Genomic DNA, 18,974 nt, shown 5'->3' with positions numbered 1-18,974 from the left:
CCTTTGAGCCTTGGTAACAGGCTCTCCGGGCAGCAATAGAGCCCCTGAGAACAAAGTCTTTGATTTATTGCTTGTGTTGTATTCATAGAGGCAGAGAAGGCCCACACAGAACTAAGTACACATGTATGAATGCTCACATCTACAAGCATAATCTCTCACTCATGGAGACCCTCATCTCTGTACAGACTCATGTATCACACACACTTGGAGAAACATCCCATGACAGAGAGGCACATGTAGACACACATACTGAAAAATGGTTATTTACAATTGTATAGCCATTTAATCTACTGTACACTTGAGAAACTGCCCTGAGCCGCCAAAAAACGGGACTTGTGCATTAGTTCATGATAACTGTGGCATCCAATGCTTCCTCCTTTTCCTGGACTTCCATCAACCACTGTCCAATCATGTTCTCTTTCAGATATCTCTGGATAAAATAGCTAAGGGTCCTGGAATGCATACTGTATGAACAGTGTGGTGGCCAATCTTTCAGCCTTGTACATCTATCAAGAAAGCAGTGTCACAGATGCATAGTGCTCTCACAAGGCAGAGAGGGGAGAGGCATTCAACAGAAAGCAACAGGCATGCCACTTACTTCATTCAGCTTAGAATCTCTGTCTCCTCAGTTGGGTCCAGTCAGTCTGTGGAGAACTTCATCCCTCTGCTCCCTCGGAATCTCTCTTGACCAATTAAAGGTAAGTTTTCTAAGAGACATTGCAACACAGCTTGTGAGCAATGAGTATTTCTTTATGGTCACCTGTCCCTTTGCCTAACTGTGAAGTATCTTTTAGCTTCTGGTTCCTATATTGATGATTTGTGAGGTTTGGTTCTCCAGAACTTGAGCATGCTATATTAGTAACTCAGGCCTAAATAGAACATCAACATCACTGTCACTCAAACCTCACTGAAGCTGAGGCAAGAAAATCATATGGCCAGCCTGCCTTATATGGAAATTCTACCTCAAAAAGTGCATGATTGTCATTCAGGAATGTCACTGTACCTGACATCTCATAGACTACAAATGCCTCTTACTATGCTAACAGGAAAATGTCAGCAGCAAGGAGGATAAACTGCTCTTTAAGTGTGTTAATGAAATCACCTGAGAGGTTCTTTTCTTGTTGATGGAGAATCACCAAAATATCACCACATTCCTCCTCTCCTCTCTAGAATTGCCTTTACTTTCGATCAGGTCTAACTATGTAAACCAAACTACCTAGATGTCATGGTATATTTTTGTCTCTATCCCAAGAAGCAGGACTTGAGATGTCTTCTGGGTGACTTACCTGATTAAATAATAGGAAAATTGGCAAGATTTCCTATCTTCCAATATCTCCAACAGGTCTTCAACTTGTAGCCACAAGGTCTCCCCAGAAAGCACATTCAGAGTCTACAACATAAATACTATTATTCTTTCTCTGGTTCAAATTAAGGAGAGCTAATGGCTGAGTAGGAAGTCCTTACCCAACGGGTTAAAATGCTCCATGTTCTCCTTCTCTTGCTGTCTTGGGTTTTTCAGGGACTTTAAGCTTCCCCTAGAACTCCACACTCTCTACTTCCCCATGGGTTCTCTGCCTGATCCCCCACCCGACATCCAGGTACATGCATCAAGACTGGGAAAATCCAGGCAGGTTCTTGAGCAGGTAAATGCTTATAGAGTTCTACGTTTAAGGATTTCTATTTATTTTGTTTCTCAGAAGACTTTGTGCATGTGAATTTTTGATCTATATGTAGGTATATGAATTCATTACTAGAGCCAAGGTTACCCAAGAAAATTAGGAATTGAGTAGAGAACTTATGAGCAAACATATGGGAGATGAGATCAAATAGGATCCATATGGAATCAGTTTTTTTTTCTTTTTTTTTTTTTTTGGAATGAGCCATGTCTGGAGCCTCATGCACTGTCCATAAATTAATTTGTACTCTGCAGAGCATTGGAGATCAGAATGCTTTGTGTCCTCCTCATGTTTTGATCTCGGGACATTTACAAGTAATGACCTGGCCCCTCAGCCTAGTCCTGTACTTATAGTACCACCTCACTTACAACTCTGCACTGGCTAGCAGCAAGTCAGTCTGGGGATTGGGTTGTGTCTATGTGTACAGGGTCAGCTGTGATATGAAAAGACCTAATCTGTGTCTTCACTTAGACCAACAAGCAAGGAGAGGTGAGAATAATAGGGAAGGATCTAATAGGAGAAGTGAAGAAAAAGTGTGTGTCTGGGACAGATGTGGAATGGAATGTAAGCATTGCAAAAAGGACGCTTAGAGATTCACTTTCTGTCCTCATCTAGGCACAGACATGCAAAGGGACCAGTGGTAAGAAAACCTCGTGCTGTAGTGATGGAACAGTTATCAGTGTGGCATCCTTATATGATGCATTTGCTGAGTGCGGACTTGTGGAAATAATTGAGAGTTCAGTATTCTCAGATAGCAATGGTTAGTGAGACCCTGGCTGCTCTTAAGGATCCAATAGGAATCACCCGGTCCACAGGCTTCAATATCCAAGCTGGAGACCATGAATCTTAAGTTAAAGGGAGGACCCTCTGCAGTGAACATTTGCAGCTTGTTTCAGCAACTGATGATTGTGATCAAAAAATTCAGTCCCAGGAGTGAGAAACCCACCTTGTACTTTTATTCAGTGAAGCCTGAAGCTACATAAACAATATAAGCTAGTACTTTTTCTCTTGGTTACATACCAGAAGTAGATGGTAAGAACCTACTGTTGAAGAAACCACAGTTCAGTCTTGGTCCATAGACAAATGAACTGAGTCTGGCAGACATCTGACTGCTGCTTTGCATTCTCTGTGAAGTGTGGTGCTATACATGGGAGAGAAGTCATGTTCTGACCACTAGTGGATTGTATATGCTATTATTCTAACGTGCTTGGTAGAATATGCCTACAGATGCAATCATGACAGTCTTGCTATAACAGTAATCAAAACGGTCTGGTTAAAATTTTGGCCATTAGACAAAATGAAATCCATAACTAGATCTTTAATCTGGTCCTAAACCCACACTCTGGTACATAACAGATCATGAAAAGACATACTGCTGTCTTTTTGGACATACTTTCAAACTGCTTCCTCAATGTGTTCATGTTCATAGATTAGTGCTACTTTTCCCAAAGGTCAGAGAAACAACTTTTGCAGGGGGATCTGTCAATGTATAGACTAATTTACTCTCATTGGTTTTTTTATTATTATTACTTGTATTTGTACTACTCTCATTATCCTTATCATTACTATCATCATCATCATCATCATCATCATCATTATTATTTAGACATATACCTATTTCCTTAATTACCTCGAGTTGCTGAGAGCAAATGTTAAGTGTTTGACCCCAAATGAGACATTTAAATCACACAAATACACACCAGACCTAACTACTCAGAGGCCATGGTATAACATGACCTAGAAACAGTATAAAAAGTGGAAAATAGGAGGAGCGCTTTGAAAACGTCTGTTCTGGACAGGATAAGCCATTGCACTCATAAAAACCCAGCAACTGTGTTTACTTGCACTATACCTTTAAAAGGTGAAGCCCTTACAGCATGCTATCATACATATTAAAGAAGTTCCTAGTCCAGCTTTATAAGAACAGCTAATAATATCAAGTGTTTTTGGTTATGAGGAGTCATTTTTCTTTAGGGGTAAAGAGAAAAGAATTTTTCCAGCATCCATGGGACACCACAGGGAAGACATGCAACACACCTGATTGAACACAGCAGGTTTATGTTTTTTGTTTTTGTTTTTGTTTTTAAATGTTACATGTCCCTTTGACACTGAATGCACAGAACAAAGAGAGAATGTTCAAAACTACAATTGAAATGTGGTCAAGTAACATATAAAGGAAGACCTATAAGACTTCTAAACAGAAGAGCCTGGTCAGAGGTCATACATACTATAAGAGAACAAAAGTGCCAGCAAAGGGTACAATGTTAAGCAAAATTTCCAATAGATAGATATAAATGGGGACACTAAAGTGTTCCCAACAGAAGAGCCAGGTCATACATACTCTAAGAGAACACAAATGCCAGCAAAAGCTACAATACCAAGCAAAACATTAAATCAATATAAATAGAGAGACTGAAGAATTCCAGGAAAAAAACAAAATTAATAAAATATCTATCTACCAATCCAATTCTACAGAAAATTCTAGAAGGAAAACCACAACACAATGATGGTGTGTACACCAAAAACAAAAACAAACAAACAAAAAAAACAAGACACAAGATATTAATCGACTCACAACAAAGACAAAAGGAGAGAACCACATGCACATAACAATGGATTCAACTCATCAATAAAAATACATAGGCTATCAGACTGAATATACCAAGATGATCTAGCATTTTACAGCATAAAGACTCCTTCATAACAAAGACTGATGCTACCTCAGAGTAAAAGGCTGGAAAAGGATCTTTCAAGGAAATGGTACCAAGAAACAAGCTGGAGATAACAACCAATAGACTTTCAACCAAAAATTTATCCAGGGAGATGAGAAAGGACACTCTGCATTCATCAAACAGAAAATCCACCAAGAAAAAGACTCAATTCTGAACATCTCTCCCCCTAAAGTAAGGGTACCCAGATTCATAAAAGAAACTTTACTACTGCTCAAAACACACATTTAACCCTACACAATAATAGTGGGAAACTTCTGCACCCCACTTTCATCACTGTAAATGTCATTGAAACAGAAACTAAACAGAGACACAGTGAAACTAACAGAAATGATGAACCAAATGAACCATTTTACAATTAACTATAGTACATTTAATCCTAAAACAAAATGATGTATCTTCTTCTCACCTCATGGTACCTTCTCAAACATTGAACACACAATTGCTTACAAAACAGGCTTCAACAGAAAAAAGATTGAAATACTCCCTTGTGCTCTATCAGATTACAACAGACTAAGTCTTCAATAGCAACAAAAATAACAGAAAGGCTATAAACATATGGAAGCTTAACAATACTTTACCATTGTCAAGGAAGAAATAAGGAATTAAGACTCTATAGAATTTAATGAAAATGAAGGAACATGATATCAAAACACCTCCAAAAAGAAACTGGAAGAAGCATACACTAGCAGCATGACAGCACAACTGAAAGCTTTAGTACAAAAAAGCAAATGGACCCAAGAGGAGTAGATGAAAGGAAATAATCCAACTCAAGGCTGAAATCAACCAAGTATAGATAAAAAGAATTCTAAAAAGAATCAACAAAACCTCGAAGGTATTCTTTGAGAAAATAGATAACCCTTAGCCAGACTAATCAGAGGGCACAGAAACAGTACCCAAATCAAAAAAAAAAAAAAAAAAAAAAAATCAGACAGGAAAAGGGAGGCATAAGAACAAAAACTGATGAAATTAAAATAATAATCAGATTCTACCACAAAAGCATTTACTAAAACAATCAAACAAAATACTAGAAAACATGGCTGAAATGGAAGATTTACTGCACAGATACCAGGTAGCAAAGTTAATTCAGGATCTGAATAAACATCTAAAAAAACCCATAACCCCAACATAAATAGATTGTCTCATTAATAGCCTCCCAACCAAAGAAAGCCCAGGACCAGATGGGTCTAGTGCAGAGTTCTGTCAAGCCTTCAAAGAAGACCTAATACCTATATTCTTCAAACTATTCCACAAAATAGGCACAGAAGGAAACTACTCAATTTATTTTTGAAGTCACAGTTAAAGCGAAAGAAAACCACACATCGACCCAACAAAAGAAAGAGAACTTCAGACTAATTTACCTTTTAAATATTGATGCAAAGATACTCAATAAAATTTTCACTAACAGAATCAAAGAACACATCAGAATGATCATTCACCATGTTCAAGTAGGCATGGAAACCAGTCAATAGACTATTCCTCCATGGCTCTTGCCTCTAAATCTGATTTTCTGTCATGTCATATTTAAGTGATGGACTCTGATCAGGACATATAAGCAAGACCTACCATTGTTCTATATGTTTCTTTTAGAACATTTTGGGAAAACAACAGAAGAAAACAGAGAAGATATTGCAAAAGTAAAACGAATGGTTATGGCAAGCTGTAGCCAGTATGGTAATAAATGGACAGAAATAGAAGCCATTTCTACTAAAACTAGGAGCAAGATAAAATAATTTATATTTTCCATTTTCGAAAAAGTAATGGTCCAGTGTTTCCAAAGGTAACCTTGTTGGTCTGGAACATGCTATATAAATCAGACCGGCCTGAAAACCACTCAGTTCTGTTACATCTGCCTTCTGAATGCCAGGATTAAAGTAACTCACCACCATGTTTTGTTTCTTTTTCCATTTTTATTCTATATAATTATTTACCTCTCAGCCACAATAAAAACACAGAGAAAAATTGAGCTACACAGTGATATACATGCAGGAAAATAAGTTACCAAATTTTCCTACCTTGAGGAAGATATTCTTTCATATTTAGGTCATAAATGATCCATATAATATTCTTGAAACAAATAGACACAATGCAAAATAAACATGACTATGACGCATCTCTCCATTAAGAATTAGAACTGGCTGCCACATCTACCTGAAGCATATAAATCAGAGTTAAACTTCATTCTGTCCCCCTAACTCCATTGCCTTCCATCCTAAGGAGGCCTCCTGGAGCCCCTGGGGTATCCAGGTCATACCATTCCATTTCTCAGCCAGCAGAGATGAGCTACAATTTGTCATTTGAGTGCATCACCAGGAACACAGCTCTGCCTGCTTTCCTGATGAGGCATATGAGACCCTAGAAATATTCAGGTCTATTTGAGGTACAACCAGACAAGGTAAACAGTGTGCCATTACATGAACTTCCCTGGCAGGCCTAACACTCTGTGTTCTTCCCAACGAGGGCTGTCAGGATGAGGAAGATCTAATCAACACTAGAGATGATAATATGTCTGATGCCCAGTGTAAGAACCAAACCAACAAGTGCCAGAGCAATATGGCAACACCAGAACCCAGCTATCCTCCAGCAAGCCCTGAACAACTTAACACTACTGAAGCTGGTGTTAAAGTCAGGAAAATGACCTTAAACCCTAGCTTATAAAGATGATAGGGGTTATTAAGAAGGAAATTCGTACATTCCTAAAGGAAAGCACGAACTGATGGAGTCCTGGAGTTGCAAAACCTAGGGAAGAGAAACAGGAACCACAGAGGCAAGCATCACCAACCCAATACAAGGTGGAAGAGAGAATCTCAGACATAAAAGTTATGATGGGAGAAATGGGTTCATTGGTCAAAGAAAATGCAAAATCTGAGCACTTCCTGACACAGAACACATATAAAATCTGGAACACTATGAGAAGAACAAATTTAAGAAAGCAGGAATAGAAGAACACTCCCAGAACCACAGCTCAGGAAATATGATGGGAGTATTATTGTTGGTTCGAGGTCAGAGCCTCCGGAGGAGTGGTGCATGGGGAGCGATCTTGGTCAGAGGTAAGCCCAGAGTTCATGTGTAACAGGGTCTGATGATGCGCATGTGTGTTACTGTGTTTGTGCATGCCTCACTGTGCCCATGTGAGTCTGCACAGACAAGAACATGGTGGTGGTGTTCTGGGACTCCGCTGAGAAGCCCAGCTGTGGCCTCTCAGTGGATCAGTGTTTACCTGTGCCTCTCTTTAACAGGCATAGTACTGGGAACTCTGCCTGCTCCCTGTGCTCTGGTGAGCTACCATGGAGTGGTGTGCCCAAACACTTCAACCAGCCTGAGGGTGGAGGTGCCAGGGACTGATGAGCAGATCTTGTCTCAGCAAGCCTCTAGCCTCCACTGGGGCTGCAGCCTATGGGAGGAGTGCTCTGAGCAGCAGGATGTCTGGCTGGGTTTGAGTGGAGTGCGTTTTTTCGGGTATGTACGCACTCAGAGTGACATGTTTTGTTTTAGAGAAAATGAGGTTGAGGTCTGGGCTTGCAATTTCCCACTTCTCTTAATCCTGGGAGAATCTAAACAGCTTTGTTTAAAAATTGGACATGGAGATTGCACGGACCCGAGTGAGGAAGAGCCCTTTGGTCTCTCAGAAAGGCAATTAAGTCTGCAGCCAGCCTGTGGACTTGTGTGGCTATTATGTATGTATGTATGCATGCATGCATGCAGCACGTGGAACTCCTGGTTAACGAGGCAGAGCACTTACAACATAAACCGTGACACGAGTCACTAAATAGACAGTAGATTGTCACTGGGTCTCACAGGTTTGCTGCAGAGGATAGTTGGGAATGGGGGAGGGGGAAGTGCCAGGCTGGGAGGGGCAGAATAATACAGGGCAGTCCATCAAGGGAGGACTGTGGTGAAGGGGCTGGGGTTTGGGTAGATTCAGGAAAGGGGCTCTGTGTGCTTGCAGGGGTGGGGGTTGGCAAGCTTGGAGATTGGTGGAGACAAGTGTTGTTTGCATGGAAAAGGAGTCTGCTGGCCAGGAGGGTGGGGTCCTTACTCCCAGGTGCCTCAAGTGCTCCCCAGAGCAGAGAGGTTTGGGTTTGGGAAGACAGCACTGGGAAGCAGAGGCTGAGGAATGAGAAAGGATTTTTCAGCAGACACAAGCTTAGAGCAGACACCAAAACGAACTTTCTAAGACAGCAACGGCCTCTGCTTCTTCCTCCTCCTCTGTCTATTGTTGTAGACATAAAACAGACATTCAGAATTGCATATATTATAGAAATGGAAAATCTCCCCCACTTCTGCCCTTCAGGGATGATGGTCATTCATCCTTTGGTTTGTATTCTTTCCAGATGAAAAGGTATTTTTTCATGTTTGTTTATTGGTGGTGTACATATGTGTCAGAGGGTGCATGTATGAGGTTCATAGGGCAATTTTGTGGGAGTCAGTGTCTCATACCATGTGAGTCCTAGGAAGAAACTTAGGGTTTATAGACTTGGGAGTGAGTACTGTTGCCCACTGAGCCATCTCTGTGACACTTTCCAGATATTTTTATGGTAAGCTGGCATCTGGCCGTTGCCCTGCTCGACTTTCTCCTTCCACAGGTCGACTGACTCATTCACTCACTCTTCAGCCATCTTTCCACAGCAGCATGACCCCATTCCTCTCAGTGGCCGTGCAGACTAGCTGAATGGCTTTTGTGTCAGTTTTCTAAGCAGCAGAATAGCCGGCTCCAAGACTCAGTGGGTTCAGGTAACTGCTGTCTACCTCTCTGTGCTGTGGGTTAGCTCTGTCTTCTGAGCTCGGCTGCCTGTGCCCATGCCAAAGCTTTAACACGGTGGCAGTCCACTGGTCACTCTTCAGATCCTGGAGGGTCCTGGGGAGCCTGGCTCGCATGTGCGGCGGTTGACTCTGGCTCTCAGGTGGTCCCCTACAATATGCTTTCTCACTATGAAGGAAGCTAGTAGTCTTTCAGTTGAAATCTGTTAAGTGGCACTGAGATCTGGGCTCTGGATGCTCCCAACACAAAATCCAGCTACTGCTGGGAAAGGGAAGACTCTGCTATCTACTATGGTAAAGACGCTGTTCTATGGTGGGAGAGAGGTTATGTTTCTTTGTGACACAACTGGCCAGGCCACATTCAGGGGTGTGTACCCAGGGATGGAACTATATAGGAGCACAGTTCGTACTTGTATACAGGGGTAGGAGAACGGACCAGGAATCAGACTGCACAGACTGCTGGGCAGCAGCGGAACAGCCCCCTTCTCTGCCTAGGATGCTGTTCCTCCTAGGCGAGTCACTTAGGGTCATCACTAAGAAGGGGATTCTGTTCCCGTGCTGCTTCCAGGCGCTGTCTTGGGTAGATTTGGTGTGCTCCGGGTGTGGGGAGGGTGTGTGCAGATTGTCTAACAGAGTCCTGGGTTTTGTAATAGATAGTGTCTGTTGTCCTCAGGCTCCTAAGTCTGCCCCCATACCCCCTTCAGCGTGTTTGCCCTTTGAAAGTAGCCAAGAGCTTAGCTTCTAGATACCCGCTGCTGTTTCTTATTGTCTCTTTGAAAACTGTCAGTCTGGATGACAGGCCTTTAACAAAGCCAGATGGGCACCCCAGGTCTAGGTCTGCTGGGATTTCATCTGTTCCTTTGTTCAATAAAACTGTCCTAGGTTCCAGGCTTTCTCTTGTCACCACAGCTGTGGAAGAGGAGGACCCGGCCCTTTTGACTCACAGATTTCACTTTCCCAAATTTCTCAGGCAACTCACCATTGGACTCGCATTTTGACTTCGCACAAGGTGTTCTTTTTAATGGTTTTCTCGTGCAGAGCCTCATGCCTAGGTAGCTCTTCTCTCCCTGTGAAATGTCATCTGTGGCTGGGAGGCAGGAGGAAACAGGGAAGAGTCAGCAGCAGGGTGCTATGAATCCTGCTCCCAGTTCTGAGGTTGCTCTCTCCTAGCTGAGGTGAAGCTCTGCCATGTTCTGGACAGCTTATCCATTATCAAACTCACCTCTCCCTGGGGCATGGCTGGCCCCAGGCGGGCCACACCCCCAGAGCTCAGCCCTGCTCTCTTGCCTTCTGGCCTGTGTGCATTCTTCAAAGAAAAACAAAGGCTGAGTGGGCCTTTGCACTCCCTTTTCTTTTCTCCCAGCTTCCTGGCAGCATCTTTTGGAAAAGAAATGTTTTGCAGTCAAGAGGTTCACTGTGAAAGCATTCTGCACCCCAGGCATAAACTCGCAGCAGCCTCCTTGGATAGCTCAGCAAGGGGACTTGGTGAAGGCTGTAATTTGGGAGGGAGTGCAGCCTAGTGCACCTGGGTGAGTTAGGGACACCATATGTTTCTGTGGTGACACTGGGGGTGCCTGGCCAGCTTATGGGCTCCATACATCCCAGCACTAACTGCGGATGGGCATGCATAAAGCTGACTCTGCACTCCTTTGAGCACTCTGGCATTCTGGGCAAAGCCATAAACCTCAGCCAGGCTTCTGGAAAGCTGGGCAGAGGTTCTCAGCCTGCTGTGTTGCGTGTTTGGTACTTTGAAGCAAATGGGAAGTCAGCTTCCCATAGAAGATCCAGGAGGTTCTCTCTGATACCTGACTCCCTGGTTGCAATCTTATTCCTCCTTCCCGGGCCCCATTACTGGATCTCCGTGGCTGGGAGGAGTGATGAAGCTTTAGTATGCTCTGGGGCCACAGTTTCAAGGAAGCAGCAGATAATTACTAGACAGTCCAATTCCTCAAGCACTGAAACAACTAGGGCTAGGTGCTCTGAGCAAAAGGAGAGCTGTAGTTATGCTAGGGTTAGGTGCCTAGGTTTCAACATTCTCTGCTTGTTTTTATCTAGATCTCTGGTTTCCTGCCAGGATGGTCCTATAACACTGTGTGGTACCCAGGAGTGGGCTGTGGGCCGTGATGACAGCTCACCAAATAGAGTAGGAATCAGTGCAGAAGCAGCCAGTACCTTCTGTGTAGCGCTCAGATGAGAAGGCCCATCTTTGGGAGAGCTGGGGTTTCCATAGTTACACCAAAATTGGGCATAGAACAAGTGTTACCCTCCACCCCATGCGCTGGTTATCCCCGAGTCATGGTTGTTCACATCCTACCAAAAAGGGATTATTCTTGCCTGAGGATGCTCACTGGACCATGCCTTCAGCCATGGGGAAAGTGACAGTCTCAGGTAACACTTCTGGAATACAGATGTGGCCAAGAGGGAGTTAACAAATGGGGAGGCAGGCCTCCCTGCCACCATGCCCAGGGCTGGATGAACTTGTGGGTGCCCTGTACCTTCTCTTGTAGAACACTGCAGTCTGCGACAGGTCAGGTGGGACAGTCTTTCTGTCTGAGGAGCTCACATGTTGTCATGCAGAAGAACCCTGTGCATATGCAGGGCTGGTGAGGTCTTCTGTATTGTCTTCTCACCAGCAAATTCATTTAGGCTTACTGGCTTTGGGAAACATTAATCGTAGGGCACATGGGTCAAGAAAGGTAGTCGCAGAATTGGCTTCAGCCCTGGGGGAGTGTAACATGTTTGATTTTTTTTTTTTTTTTTGGACCTACACTGCAGCTGGCCCTCGTGGTGCTGTGCCCATCAGAAGAGGAGGGTGGGCCTCCTCTGTCTGTGTGTGGGGGAAGGGATCAGGGACTCTAGTCAGGGAAGGTGGACAATGACTATGGGCTAAAGGGCCTTTCTCCTTTAGGAGCAGGTACCTCGAACTCAGAAATCTGCCTGCCTATGCCTCCCAGAGTGCTGAGATCACAGGCCTACGCCAGCACCGACCTTCTTGAAGTGACTTCATGAAACCCTGAGCAGCCTCGATCCCATAACTTCCTACCAAGCTGGGGTTTGTTTTTTGTTTTTTGTTTTTTGTTTTGTTTTTAACTGTAATCCTTAGACGTGGAGATGGAGATTTGGTTTTCTTTTGAGAGAGAGTCTCATGAAAACCAGGCTGGCTGGGAATCCACTCTGTAGTCAGAGATGATGACCTTGAACTCCTGACCTTCCTGCTTTGTCTCCCAGGTGCTAAATTACAAGTGTGTGTGCCCCCACGTCCAACCCTGGAGGCTGAGGTTTAAAATAAGATGAATCCCATATAAACATGGATATATTCAGGCCCCAGTGATACTGTTCAGGGTTAGAGCTCATACCTCAACCAGGAGAGAGTTATATACATGAGGATTGAGGCTGGGTAAGTTGAAACTTGTAGCCACTCTGACGGACTTGAACTTCAGCCCATCCAACCATCCATCCATCCATCCATCCATCCATCCACCCATCCACCCATCCACCCATCCACCCATCCATCCATCCATCCATGCATCCATCCATCCATCCATCCATCCATCCATCCATCCATCCATCCATTCATCCATCCATCCATCCATCTATCCATCTGCCCATCTACCCATCCACCCATCCATCCATCTACCCATCCATCCACTCACCCATCCATCCATCTACCCACCCACCCACTCACCCATCCATCCATCCACCCATCCATCCACTCACTCACCCATCCATCCATCCACCTACCCATCCACCCATCCACACACCCACCGGTCCATCCATCCATCCATCCATCCATCCATCCATCCATCCATCCGTCCATCCATCTATCCATCTGTCCACCCACCCACTCACCCATCCATCCATCCACCCATCCATCCACTCACCCATCCATCCATCTACTCACCCACCCATTCATTTTTCATCCACCCATCTACCCACCCACCCTCCCGTCCATCCATCCATCCATCCATCCATACATACATCCATACATCCATACATCCATCTACGTACCTGCCTATCATTTGTTTTGGAAACAAGACCTTAGTATATATAGCCCTGTCTGGCATGGAGCTCACAGAATTTCACCTGCCTCTGCCACAGTAGTGCTGGATCATTTGGTCTTGACCATGTGAGGATGTGGCTATGTTGACCTCAATAATTTACATGCTATCCCCCACAGACACTTGCTATAGACTTTCATCAAAGGATGTCAAGTAAAGTGCGCTCCAGGAGACACAGCTAAGAAACTTTGGAGATAGGACACAGGTGGGGCTGTCCTCTGACTTGAGGCCACAAACCAACTTCTTTATTGTGTTTTGTTTGTTTGTTTGTTTTAGCTGGTTATGAATCTCAGCATGGAAAGGGCCTTTATCTGCACCAGCCTGTGTCAAATCTGTAGATAAGGAAGTTGGGAAGAATCCGCCCACCCCCTTTTCAGAGGCAGAATGGTCCTTGTTCTGTCTGAACATGCTGTGGCATTGGGTGGTGCCCACCTGCCCGGGCATTAGTCTAGGGAAAGTGTCTTTCCTGAATAAATGCAGCGCCATTGTTCTGCCTGTTGCCTGTTTTCATGTCGTCCAGGAGCCACCAGCTCTAAGGTCTCCAAAATGCAGCTCAGAGTTTTGCCTCAGAAACAGGGAGGCAGGAAACGGAGTTGTCTGTGCAGGATGGATGCCTGAGGCTGGTCAGGGCTCTCAAGGGGACAGGCAGGCAGGATGCTGGATGTCTAAGCAGGGAAGGGCCCTGGGGGGCCCTGGGGAGATTGAGGTGTCCTGCATTTGGTGTATTGGCCAGTCCAGCTGTTTCCTGCTGATAGAGTGGTAGACAATGTCACAGTGACTCACCTCTGCTGTCCCTGTGAACAATGGCAGCTATGCCTGGGTGGGGGTAAGGGTGGGGGGAGGGGGGTGTCAGCAGGGGAGGGTTGTTATTCTTGTCACATACTTGGTCCTGCTGGGAGGAGCCACTGTTCCTTGAGCCTCTTCCCCACTGGCTCCTCCTGGTACTCCCAGACCCCTGGCCTGGCCAGCCGCTTCTTTGTGGTCTGCTGTGCCTGTCCTCGTCCCATCTGAGTGCAGCTCACTGGGAGCTCCTGGACTCCACTCTGACCAGCTGCCCGCTGCCAGACTGGCCATGCTTACTGTCCTCCCTTGCCCTGGGTCTGAAGTTCAGGGTTTGGCAGGCACCTCACGGTTTGAGTCCCTGCAGGCATTTGGGGCTGGATAAGTGTCAGACAAGTGATACAGCTGTGTGAGTCTTTAATCTCCTCCAGTGGCAGAGGATTAGACAATTTTTTGGTGGTTTTGTTATGTGTTATAATTTTTTTTGAAAGAACTATCATTTGTTTTGTATCTTCTAGGTTCTTATCACAGTGACTGAACACTTCTCACTTTCCATCACTAATCTTTCCAGTAATTCCAGAGGGAGGTAGCCTTACTGTCATGTCACAGACTAGGACTCTGGAATACCAGAGGCTTTGTCCAAAGTCCCAGATCTTTCTCACTTCAGATTCCTTGGACATGTGACTTTCTGGTAAGGACAGGGATATGAAGAGTTTAAAACTAGGTGGTGGCCCATCTGCAGTCCAAGCTACTTGGTAGGCTGAGGCAGGTGGATTTCTGCAAGTTTGAGGCCAGCCTAGCTTACATATTGAATTCCAGGACAGCTAGAGCTGTGCAGAGAGACTCTGTCTCACCCCTTCCCTCAAAATAAAAAAATAAATAAATAAATAAAAGCAGGTGGTGACCCACCTACAGTCCCAGCTACTTGAGAGAGTGAGATATGGTTGCTTGACCTCACGAATTTATAGCCAGACTGGGCAGTAGAAAATTGTGACTCTGTCTCTTTAAAAAAAAAAAAATTGGGCTGGGGAGATGGCCCAGTGGTTAAGTTGTAAGAATTCCAAATTCTTTGTTTGCTTTTGCATAGGACCTGGGTTCAGTTCCCAGTACCCACATTTAATTCAAAACCAGCTGTACCTCCAGTTTCATACCCTCTTTTGATCCCCAGGGACTTATATGTGATATACTTAACATCACTTAACACTGGCAAGAAACATCCACACACACAAAATTAAAAAATCAATTAAAAATAGTTTGGGAACTGTTGGTGGAAGATGAAAAGGTCGAACAGGAGGATACAGTGGGGAGCAGAGCTCATCTCTGCCTGCATCCCCAGGGTCACAGCATGGTGCTCCTAGCAACCAGGCATTAAGTGCTCTATGAGGTGGCATGACCAGTGCTGGCAGGGACACTTTCACACTGAATCCAAGGTGCAGTCCCACATGCAGAAGTGGGAGCTGCTCAGCCACGGGACAGATCCCAGAGTTGGTGTGGCCTCAGCTGGCCCATGCATGTCTAGAGCTGCACCCGTGCTGCATTGCACGTCAAGAGCTGCACCTGTGCTGCATTGCATGTCTAGAGCTGCACCCGTGCTGCATTGCATGTCTAGAGCTGTACCCATGCTGCATTGCATGTCTAGAGCTACACCCGTGCTGCATTGCTTGCTGTGTTTATTGCATTTATTCGGCAGCTGGTGTCAGGAGCCTTAGAATTGTCCATTCACAGTTCCGTTTGCTGGAATTATCCCAAAGAAGTTTTATATATATTCAGCGAGATGTCATCTGTAATGGGAAAATATTCTAAGCATACAATAGAAAATGTGTGTTTTATACAGCAAGCTGCAGTCAGAAGAAGTTAGCTGTGAGCACACACATGCACACATAGAATGAAGAAGTGGTTATAATTAAAAGAAAAAGACGTGTTATCCAGCCAGGTGTCTGTGGATAATAATAATACCATGCCGTATATTTTAAAAATTACAAGGAAGAATCTTGAAGGCTTTCACCATAAAGAGATGAAAAACACTTGTGGAGCTGTAGACATTTAGCTGGTGTGAACCACACAGCTATTGAACTGTCCTGTGATAGGTGGTCAGTATGTTCAATCTACAATTTTATCCCTCAGCTGAGAAATGAATTCAGGCCTATAATGTAGCACTCAGGAAGGTAAGACAGGAGGATTTAGGATTTTAGGCTAGCCTAGGCTACAAAGCAAGTTCCAGACTAGCATAGGCTAAGTTAACTTAAGAACAAACAACGAGGGAAATTTAAATATGTGGTGGGATGCCTTCACGTGAGGGACTGTTGTATAACCTTTCAAAGAAATCATGTCTTCAAACGTGACACAGTAACACAGCTCCCATTGCTATGAAAGCTGAGGCAGGAGGAGAGTGACCTCCAGGCTAGCCTGTGCTAACCAAAGGAACACCCTGTCTGTGATTCAAAAAATGCTTCTAAACACCAAGTGAATACTGGAAGAGATAAAGGTGTTTATGCTATGTACACTGGCTTTTTAGATTTATTTATTTCTATGCATATGTGTTTTGTATGTATGTATGTATGTATGTATGTATGTATGTATGTATATTTGTACACCATGTGCATGCAATGCCTACAGAGGCCAGAAGAGGCCATCAGATTTCCTTGGACCTGTATGTATATTTGTACATCATGTGCATGCAATGCCTACAGAGGCCAGAAGAGTCTGTAACTCCAGGTCCAAGGCAAACCTGGAGTTACAGACCTCAGCCACCCTGTGGGTGCTGGGAGTCAAACCTGGGTCTGCTGAAAGCAAGCACAGTCAGTGAGTGCTCTTATCTCGGAGCCATCCTTCTAGCCCCAAATACTACTTTTTATTTTTTTGTAAGCAAAGAACAGTAGTGGTAATAGCTAGTGAGTCTTAGTGGTTTTTCTTTTCTCTTTTATGTCATAGACTCTCTGTGGATGTTAGCAGCACAGAAAGGGGAGATGTGCGCTGAGGGCCGCACCCCTGCTGTGTAGAGCTGGCCTCTGACAGGGTGGCAGGCTGAGTTCAGGAGACAGGCTCTGCCTTTCACCTCCTTCTTCCTGGTACTCAGTCTTCTCTTTGCTTTTCTCCCTTAATTGGATGAAAATGTAAGACTGGGGGATGATTTCTCTTAAAAATACATATTGTTTTTGTTGGTTGTGTTTCCCAATCGCTGTGACAAGAGAGTCATTTTAGATTTCTCACTCTGAAGAAACCCTAATTTAAGCTCCTTCTACTCACGTGATCAAGATTGATTTTTCTCCCAGTAGTTCAGATGGTTTTCCTCAGGGAGAAGACTTTCCTACTCCTGCCTTAAATGGCCTCTGAAAGCCCAATTTGAAGTGATGGCTCGCTTCCAGGTCCTGTTGGGCAGGTCTGGCTGGCTGGCTCACCCAGGAGATTGGGGGGGAGGGGGGAGGGGAGCTTGAAGTTTTACAGTTTTGTGGCTGCAAGTTAAGTTTGAAGGTGACTTGCAAGTGACCTGAGAACGCTTGTGGTCCTTACCCCAAATCGGCCTTGCTAGTATCAGGGAGTGTGAAAGGGGACTGAGAATGTCATAGGGACTTAATTAATGGCCTGGCAGCATGTGGCCTTCTGGGTAATGCTGACTTTTGTGTCATTGTTCACTCCTAAGGGTGTCTTGAGTATGCCAGGCAAGCCCGAGCTATATTCAATGTGCAAAGCGAGTGGCGACTGCTCTGGGTTTCCACCTAGCAGGAAGGCTAAGTCAGGAGGATCTCAGGAGCCCAGGAGGCTGAGGCCAGGCTGAGCAGCCTAGTAACACACTGTCTCATAAAGTCAGTTAGCCACCTCAGTAGTTCAGACGGTAGGGTTTGGATCAGAGGCCAAGCGTTGGCCTCACCACTGTGGTGACAGTGTGCTGCTCTGGGCTTCTTGGAGCCTCATTTCCCTCTCTGTAAAATGGAAATTGTGCTGAAATAAAAGCTCCTAGGGATGACACACAGATTAACTGTGTGAGTGCTGATGAATGCTCATTATGTGAGCAGTGTGTATCTTACAGGCAATAAGTGGTGATACTGATTTAGAGGAGGGGTCCTCCCAGCTTGCTCTGAGCCAGGCATGTGGCTGAAACCGAAGTCTCAGGGAATCTGCATCCCTGGCCACAGTCTCTGCCCCAGGTCAGCCTTCCAGCTCTCTGCCCTCATTCCAGATGCAGGCTGAGCTCACCTTTCTTAGATACTGGAACTCAGTGGGGAATAGCCTTCAGATCTCACACAGCCTGTTTTCCATTGCTTTTAAGGTGGCCTTGAGCCTGACACTGACCTTGCATTGTCTCAGGAAGAATGCCCCAGGCTCCTAAATAAGTCCTCCATCTCTACTGGGGGACCACTTTGCTCCACAGAGCATGAAGCAAATGTAGCATTTAAAGTCCATCAGGACACGGGCATCCTATGTATTGGTTTTTAACTGTTATTGTGATAAAATACATACGGTATTTTATCCTTTAAGTAAATTGCAAGTTTTGAGTTGAGTGCCCCCCCTCCCACATACACACACATGCATCCTTAGGCTTCAGACTGTTTCTGTCTTCCCAGACTGAAACTCTGTGCCCATTGAACAAGCAATTACACCTGGACTTCCCTCAGTCCCTTTACTACATCCACTCTCTAAAGTCTGACTCTTCTAGATACTTTATTCAAATGGACTCTTCTTCTGTACCTCTCCTGGGTAGATTTTTTCCCACTCAGCATAATGACTTCAGAGTTTATCAATACTGTAGCTTGTGTCAGAACACATTCCTGTTTATTTATTTATTTGCTAAGGAGTCATATTTCCTGGTGTGCCTCTACCACATTTTGTTTACCCATCATCCATAAATGGTCATTTGGTTTTTCACGTATTGTGAAATTCCAATATCCCCGTTTCCCCTATTTTAAAATTAAATAACCACTCTCCTCATTGCAAGTCATCCTAGGGGCCTTCCAGAGCAGGTGTGTAATTGC

This window comes from Apodemus sylvaticus, chromosome 13 (genome assembly GCF_947179515.1).
Source record: "Apodemus sylvaticus chromosome 13, mApoSyl1.1, whole genome shotgun sequence".
Taxonomy (NCBI): domain Eukaryota; kingdom Metazoa; phylum Chordata; class Mammalia; order Rodentia; family Muridae; genus Apodemus; species Apodemus sylvaticus.
The sequence above is the reverse complement of the archived record's forward strand: the minus strand, read 5'-3'. Positions refer to the sequence as shown.